The sequence below is a fragment of the Sinocyclocheilus rhinocerous genome, unplaced genomic scaffold, assembly GCF_001515625.1.
Source record: "Sinocyclocheilus rhinocerous isolate Xijiao unplaced genomic scaffold, SAMN03320098_v1.1 scaffold1717, whole genome shotgun sequence".
NCBI lineage: Eukaryota > Metazoa > Chordata > Actinopteri > Cypriniformes > Cyprinidae > Sinocyclocheilus > Sinocyclocheilus rhinocerous.
Genome location: NW_015660014.1, coordinates 498,412 through 506,618, shown reverse-complemented (window position 1 = coordinate 506,618; position 8,207 = coordinate 498,412). Strand labels below are relative to the sequence as shown.

Below are 8,207 nucleotides of genomic sequence, written 5' to 3'. Positions count from 1 at the left end.
TTGTTTATAGTTGTTTAAGCAACTTAATTATAATTGGTTTATAAACATTATTTTAAACATTATGCACTTTTTCCACAGATTGTCATGTTATTTTATTGCTTTGAATAAACGTGCAATAGTAATATTTTGCTCGATGCGCCCTCTTGTGGCCTCAGGAGACAAGCCAAAAGCTTTTTTCCCCCAAACTGAAATTATGCATTTTAAATTCGAATATAATTCGAATATTGATCATATTTAAGTACAAAATTCAAATTTAGTTTTTCAGCCTTTTTGACAGCCCTAGAATTTGGTCCAATTTATTTTCTCACTAGTTACAACTTTTTTAATATTTGTGAGTAATGATCAGCAAGAATGGCTACTTCAGTTTAATTAAAAAAATCTTACAAGTAATAGATGGATTATACACTAGTATCTAATAAACAGGTACTAGTTTGTATTCGGGTAGTACTAGAAAAATGGGATTAAATGCTAATAACTATTTGAATATTATGAATGATGTGAAATACATACCAGTACCTAATTAATAGTTACTAGTAAAACTGAAATATGAATCAGCAACAACTGGAATGCATACTAGATACAACCCAATATAAGTGAATATTTAAGCACATAATCTCCAAAGAAATCAATGGTTAAACAAATAAATAATAAATAACGCAATTTTTTACCAGTAACAATGGAATAGTTACTTTTCACTGCTGAGATAAACACTAATATGTAATGGATAATTACTAGAACGTAGTACTAATAAAACGGAAAAATATACTGTTCACAACACTGGATTACTTACTAGTAACGCCAATATAAAAAAAGTACTAGTAATATAAAAAGAGTATTAGTTAATTTTAAGGAATACATGTTTAAATGGCTTGCCACACACAACATATCATACACCCTGTCCCCTTCTTATACACATATGCACAAATATAGTTGGAATTTGCTTTGGTTTTGAATTCTTTAGCACGTAAAAGCACGATGCCAAAAGGTAGGGTGAGTTAAGACACCCGAACGTGCATCATCGCTCGGCCACGCACCGCAACGTTCCTTTCTTCCATTCTTCTGCTGCTTGTTATTGATACGCATGCAGAGGCAGTGCTCTACTGTACTAACTGGACGACCTCTGGATTACAGTTCTCAGACAATGCACTGCACATTCAATCCTGACAAGACGAGGAGAAAGGGTCGCGAGTACACCCCCCCCCTCTTCTTTTCCTTCTCATATGAGGAAGCTTTGGGATCAGAATGGCGAATGGCATTCTTGTCGAGCTCCGTGGAATGTGAGCACTCGAGACCTGCGTGGTTACGCACCCCGATTTGCAATATGATTTCAGCCCAATCTATGCACATTAGTAAAGCACAAAGACGGGAGTGCGAGGAAGGGGGAACCATCTGAACATGGCCAAAGAGTCAAATATAAGCATCCATTTTCTCCTCTTCTTACCTATAATATCCAGCGATGCGTATCTTCCCTTTCTTTTTCTCTCCTGCTGCCGTTCGTACTGTACATTGACCTACACGCGTTTAAACATACAGGCAACTCGCGGCACGAAAAGATTTACATTGTCGCGGCTTCGCAAATAACGCAGTGTTTTCCCAGCCGCTCCCCCTAAAATCGGCGCAGAAAACGGGGTGCAGCTGAAGACTGTACAAATTGATGCGTACGTTTGATTCTTCCCCACCCCCTTTTCTTTCTGCCCTTCTCCCGCTCCTCTGTCAAGACGACTTGGACTCTTTTGCAGTCTGTACGAGGACAAATCTTCACGGAGGGGTGAGCGAGGGACGCACGACCACTCGAGGGAAAGGGGCGTGATTTTCCTTATTCTTCAGGGAAAATGGCAAGGTAGGGAAGGAAAGACAAGGAAAAAGGAATAAAGAAAGATGTCGAGATAAGGGTATTTATTATGTAAATTACTGCTTATTTAATTGTCGATTTACCACACTTCATTAAGGAAATTAACCTAGAACTGCTTGATTAGGTAATGGGCACTAATTGGGCCTAATTGTAGTACCTTAATGAGGTAGGGGTGCCATTACTCCTGCAAAGTTATTATTTGAAACAGGCAATTTTGTTCATCAGAACCTAATCATCCATGTTCATGAGGCTTATTTCAAATATACAGATTTGAAAAATCTGAAAGTCAGAAAAGTAAGCATGAAAGTAGTTAGTTTGAATTTGTAACTTTAGTCTAAATATAACGCCTTGCTCTTCCTGTGAAACGACTTTCCTTTCGGCTGATGTCATGAAGGCCATACTGGCTGTTGGATAATATAACCTATTTTATTAGCTATTTATAACCAAATAGCTATCTAGGGATTGTTTTAGGAAACGTACAATCAGTCTGGCTTCATTCTGGCATATAACTCCCACTTTTCTCCATCCAATACGTTTTCATTAATATAAAAGGCCCACCAACATCCCTAAAATCTGACAATACTAAATTGCTCTTATTAAACCAAAATCACACACACACACACACAATTACAATAATCAAATAGCCTAATATACACATATTATGCTGGTCTAGCTAACATGTGTCCTGCAGTAAACAAACAAGCTTTTCACTATCACAATAGCAATTCACATACTTTAAGGTGTCTTTACACAGGCTAGGCTCTGATGTGGCTCTGTGCCTGCCTCAAACTGTGAAGACACAATGTCACATAAAAAAGGTACTAATCTGTCTTTGTCATTGTCATGACGGAGCACATATTTCATAATTCAATAATTTGTATTTTATATTTATAATTTCATGTTTCTATATTTATTATATTTTCAAAAATAATTTCATAAGATATTTTGTAAGTTCTTTTAGCCTACCATTGTGGTTTTTGTGGAATATAAACTCATTTAGATTTAGCTTCTCTGCTGCCTTTGCATTGTAAAGATGGCATTAGACTAAAAGAGCTTCGCCAAATCTGTACTTTCTTGTAAGACTGCAGTGGAGTGACCAGTCAAGCGGTCTCTCGCTCTCACACACACACACACACACACACACACACACACAATCCATCTCCCTCAGTCTCTCTCTCCTGCAGTTTTTTCTTCCCTTTCGAATAGACCTCTGTCCCGGCTCCCATTGTGTTGTAACCATAGTAACCAACCTCGCAGAAGTGCGCGTGCGTTATCATGTCTGCCGTCCCCATCTACCGTTTGAAGCACGAGATGCTCAGACTGGCTGCAGAGCTACTTTGCATTGATTTACTGTTGCAGGTGTTTAACAGGGAGCGAAGTTCACGGGTTGGAATTCGTTACAGCACAACATCACACGATCAGCATTCAGTAAACCTGTAAACCTGTGACTGAAAGGATCGCGCGTTTATATTTATATTAGGCATATTACATGTTCATAAATCAGTAGCAACTCATAGGCTACATATCTCTGGTTGCAATTGTAGTGATTTGATACAGATTTAAATATTCATTCAAGATTTTATATCTGTATAACCTATTAATTAGTCTATAAATTAGTAGCCTATGTGGTTTATAAAATGAAACAATGTTTAATAACATTGATTAAAGATAGGGCTGGACGATATGGCCAAAATTGATATCACGATATATTTCTTAATTTCGGTCGATACGATATAATTCCGATATCGATATGAACACTATTTATCTGAAATAGAAATCTTTTGTAACATTATAAATGCCTTTATCATCACTTTTGATCAATTTTAAGCATCCTTGCTAAATAAAAGTATAATTTCTATAATTTCTTTCCCAAAAAAATTATAAAAATTATACTGAATGGAATAGTGTATAATGATACAAAAGCTTTTTATTTCAGATAAATGCTGATCTTTGGATCTCAACTGTTTTAAATATTGATAATCAGCAAATCAGCATATTAGAATGATTTCTGAAGATCATGTGACACTGAAGACTGGAGTAGATTTTGAAATGTGCAGTGCTCATGTTTATTCAACGAAGTCAAACGGCACAAATAAATCAATGTATGGGAAACACTGGTAATGTATATCGAAATATCGGAAATGTGTTTAAAAATCATATCACCGTTATTGAAAAAAATTATATCGCGATACATATTGATATTGAATTATTGTCCAGCCCTAATTAAAGATAGACTTTTTGTTCTTTTTCTGTTATGCCCTGTAAATTATAAGCGTCACATCAATATTTAGGAAAGAGACATGTGCGTGATACTGCTTTAATGCAACAACTTAATAAACAAGAAGAAAATAATGAGTAACTTATATTTGAAACGTTTGTCTGTTTTTGCCTCTGCTAAAATAGGTTCGAACGAAGCCAAAGCAAAATCAACCGCAATTTGAACGAATCGGTTCAGTGAATGATTCACTCAATTAGACAGCAACTTGTCGCCATCTACTTGCATAATGAGGTAACCGGTTGAAAGAGTTACTGAAAAAAAAAACACTAATGCACAGACCTGACATCTTGTCTGCAAACGCGCTAATACAGACAAGCAGAGTGATACAAATAAAGAAACGACTCAAATCAATAAAAAAAATTTAAAAAAACCTCGAGAACCGGAAGTCCGGAACTAAGTGTTCTATACACTGATCTATAATAGAGTCATTATATAGATCAGTGGTTCTATAATGTTTCTGATTATAACTTTACACAACTTCTCTCATTAGGAGAGATGCAGTATGTGTGCCTTATGGTTTCAAGATCAGAGCACACACACTATTTAAACATTCTCCTCAATAACTTTATGTTCTGCACAGCAATGTTTCAATAGTCTTTCTGTAGCCATCTCCCTTGTGTCTGTCCCAGAGCTGATCATACTGACCTTCAGCAGCAGGTACCCAAGAGCTTTCTACTGTGAAAGTCACTGACACTTTTCACAAAGAAGTGTCCAAAAACAGAGAACACAAAAGTATAAAATTGTGGAAAGACAAGAACAAAGAAATAACCTCCAGTTAAAACCTCGAATAGATCTGGAGAAGTATTTATGAAACACTGGCCTGAATCCTCATTAGGCTACATATCGCTTAAGATCTGTGTCATGAAAAAACTACATCACTGTTTTGTTCAGTCCTTAAATAAAATGTTTCTCAGTGCAGTCTTAACATGTATGTCTTTATTCATCTTAACAACACAACCCAAGTTTGTTTTTCTTCTTTCTTAATTGCCATGTATCCAACACGTAACACTTAACACAGTGCCATCTAGTGGCTTTCTAGAGTAACAGGCACAATCAATTGATATCATCACATCCCCCTTTCTTCAAAGAAACAAACAAGTAAACTTAGTATTCTTTTTAACACATCTTAAGTTGCACTCAGTATAACATTTTAACTCAATGTTTATTTTTGCACATTTTATATGCACAGTTAATGCAAATGATGAACTACAAACATGAACAGTTTCTCATTACTACATTTTCAGCAGTTTCTTACAGATTTAATCTATCAGGTTTTTTAACGGGTCTTGTAGATCTTTTAAGTGTGAATGTATGGCCGTTTGATGTTTGTGTGTTTATGTTCGTATCAGTGTTGCAGTCATTTGTTGAGTACAATGCAGTTGATTCAGACTTCACATTGCATTGATTCAGGTCTTTCACTTCTTTTTCAGTCTTTAAAAGATCACGTCTGTTCCGTCTGAAGATTTGACGAGGGCTGCCTCCACGACCTTGGTGAAGACACGAGGCGACAGGGACAGCCCGAAGGGGAGGACCTTGTACTGATGTGCTCGCCCCTTGAACGTGAAGCAGAGAAATGGCCTGTGTCGAGGGAGAATCGAGACATGAAAGTACGCATCCTTCAGGTCGAACGCTACGAACTGCCTTTCTTGGGTACAATGAAGTAAGGGCTGTAAAACCCCGTCTTCATATCGGCTGGAGGGACCGGCTCTATCGCGTCCTTCGCCAGTAGGACTACAATTTTTGCTTGCAAGACGGGAGCATCCTTGTTCAGCACAGAGGTGAACCGAATGCCCCTGAACTTGGGAGGACACCGGGTGAACTGAATCGCATAGCCGAGTTTGATGGTCCTCGTGAGCGCTATCCAGGCCCCCAGAAACCAAGTAAGCGGTGTTTTGTTCAGTCCTTAAATAAAATGTCTCTCAGTGCAGTCTTAACATGTCTGTCTTTATTCATCTTAACAACACAACCCAAGTTTGTTTTTCTTCTTTCTTAATTGCCATGTATCCAACACATAACACTTAACACAGTGCCATCTAGTGGCTTCCTAGAGTAACAGGCACAATCAATTGATATCATCACATCCCCCTTTCTTCAAAGAAACATAAACAAGTAACCTTAGTATTCTTTGTAACACATCTTAAGTTGCACTCAGTATAACATTTTAACTCAATGTTTATTTTTGCACATTTTATATGCACAGTTAATGCAAATGATGAACTACAAACATGAAAATTTTCTCATTATTACATTTTCAGCAGTTTCTTACAGATTTAATCTATCAGGTTTTTTAACGGGTCTTGTGGATCTTCTAAGTGTGAATGTATGGCTGTTTGATGTTTGTGTGTCTATGTTCGTATCAGTGTTGCAGTCATTTGTTGTGTACAATGCAGTTGATTCAGACTTCACATTGCATTGATTCAGGTCTTTCACTTCTTTTCCAGTCTTTAAAAGATCACGTCTGTTCCGTCTGAAGATTTGTCCATCATCTGTTTTCACAGTATAAGATCTTGGAGCTACTTCTTGCATAACAGTGGCCTTCTTGCTCTAGTTCTCGTCACTTTTGTTTCTGATAACATCATCCCTCACCAATGGCTGTAGATGCTTTGCAGCCCTGTCATAGTAGAACTTTTGTCTATACTTCAGTTGCTTGAGTTTCTGCTTTATTTTCACATTTGCTTTTTGTTTTGAACAAGAGGGTAGTGTAGTGCGAAGTTTCCGTGCCACACTATCCCGCTACTGTAACTTTTAGCTTGCATATACCTAAAGAGTCAATGCTTTTTCCATTGTAGTCCTTGAGAAGTATTGGCTTTTTCTTTATCTTTGGCTTTTCTGTCATATTTTTGATGTCCGACATGCTAATTAAGTTTGCTTTAGCACCTGTATCCAGCTTGAGAGTGACCAGCGCTCCATTGATCTGTAGTGGTGCCACCCATTTGTCATTTTTTACAGCATCCTCTTGACTCTGTGCATCAACTGATAACTTTCCACCAGTGTGTCCACTAGTGTTTTCAGATTCCAGCTTGTTTTCACAGGTTACCATGCCGACGAAGAATGTATTGCACAGGTCAGTTTCCTCTATCATTTTGACAGATCGCCCTTTTTGTTTAACTTTTCCTTTAGAAAAACATTGTTTTGCGAAATTATTTTTGCCATAACACTTCGCACATTTTTTCCCAAAGGCTGGACATTGCTTAGGCTGATGTTCAGTACCACAACGTTTGCAATTATAAATGCCATCCTTTTGTTTCACAGCTCTTTGAAAGATACGGCACCAATTGCAGCATCTGCACTTGGAGACAGGCTTTTTGGCATCATTTCACCAAATGTTTTCACATGAAGTTGCGCAAGTTCACTGGCTTGACAAATTTTAATTGCCTCTTGCAAAGTGAGCTCTGTTTCTCTCAGTAAGCGGTGTCTGAGTTTTGCATCATAGATGCCAAAAACAATCTGATCTCTTATCATTGAATCAGTTAGCTGATCAAAATTGCATGTCTTAGTCCTTAAATAAAATGTTTCTCAGTGCAGTCTTAACATGTATGTCTTTATTCATCTTAACAACACAACCCTAGTTTGTTTTTCTTCTTTCTTAATTGCCATGTATCCAACACGTAACACTTAACACAGTGCCATCTAGTGGCCTCCTAGAGTAACAGGCACAATCAATTGATATCATCACAATCACCTTATCCCTTCAGAAAGCCTGACATACATTTGTTTGATTTTCCCAGTGTGCATCACAGATGTATTTGGTGTGTTGCCCTAAGTATGATCAAATCCGTCAAGTGTCTTCAGGGAGTTGCCCATCATTACCACGGCCATGCCACACTAAATGTGGCTAGTGTAGGCCTACAAGAAAATCAGAAAAATTTCAGTAAAATACTAATTTAATTATTAATTTACTATAATAAAGCAGTACTTTTACCATTTTTACTATATAAATATATGTGACCCTGGACCACAAAACCAGTCATAAGGGTCAATTTTTTAAATTGATATATCTCAAAGCTGAATAAATAAGCTTTCCATTGATGTATGGTTTGTTAGGATAGGACAATATTTGGCCGAGATACAACTATC

The 8,207-nt window shown here is 37.2% G+C and overlaps 1 protein-coding gene across 1 annotated transcript in view; it reads right to left on the bottom strand.

Annotated features, from left to right (window-relative positions):
- LOC107724793 (atrophin-1-like) overlaps window positions 1–8,207 on the bottom strand; it is a 31,774-nt gene that overhangs the window by 23,222 nt on the left and 345 nt on the right. The gene's annotated exons all lie outside the window — the stretch shown is intronic.